Raw genomic sequence first — 743 nt, forward strand, 5'->3', positions numbered from 1 at the left:
AGTAGAAACAACTTTGTGGGCTCCTCCCTTCTGCTGTTTTATCTATCATTGCTTAACCTGTCACACGTGAGCTCAAGCTAAGCTCATGCCTTAAACTTAAGTCACAGTCACAGTGACAGCCTGCCTATCTCCATTGGATATGTTGGAAGCTAAGCTCATGGTTTCCACGCTGCTTGTGGAACTGGACACCAGCTCTTCAATGTTGAATGCTGCAGGGGCTGAATGTGGAAAAAAGCTTATGGGCACATAACTCAAGGGATCCTAGGTGGTGTCCAATCGTACCAGGTGAAGAGGGAAACCTGGTAAATCCACCAGGAGTCCGTCGATATGGCAGACTTGTGTGTTGTGACAGTCCTCGTTAGTATAGTGGACAGTATCTCCGCCTGTCACGCGGAAGACCGGGGTTCGATTCCCCGACGGGGAGAGTTTCTTTGTTTCCTGCTGAAACAGTGCATCTACATCATCGCACCAGATCAAAGGTCATGTAATGCAACAGCATCCCAGCTTAACGGTTTCCGCACTGCGTGTGGAACTGGACACCAGCTCTTCACTGTTGAATGTGGAAAAAGCTTATGGGCACATACCTCAAGGAATCCTAGGTAGTGTCCAAATGGCACCAGGTGAAGAGGGAAACCCGGTAAATGCACCAGGAGTCCGTCGATATGGCAGACGTGGGTGTTGCGACAGTCCTCGTTAGTATAGTGGACAGTATCTCTGCCAGTAGAAACAACTTTGTGCGATCT

General features: G+C 49.0%; 1 non-coding gene across 1 annotated transcript; it reads left to right on the forward strand.

Annotated features, from left to right (window-relative positions):
- Positions 1-352: 352 nt before the first annotated feature.
- On the forward strand, positions 353-424 carry trnad-guc (transfer RNA aspartic acid (anticodon GUC)). The gene has a single exon. It is a non-coding gene; the product is annotated as a tRNA-Asp (tRNA).
- Positions 425-743: the final 319 nt, after the last annotated feature.

This window comes from Seriola lalandi, unplaced genomic scaffold (genome assembly GCF_002814215.2).
Source record: "Seriola lalandi dorsalis isolate HSWRI2012SDOR001 ecotype SW California unplaced genomic scaffold, Sedor1 jcf7180001959218, whole genome shotgun sequence".
NCBI lineage: Eukaryota > Metazoa > Chordata > Actinopteri > Carangiformes > Carangidae > Seriola > Seriola lalandi.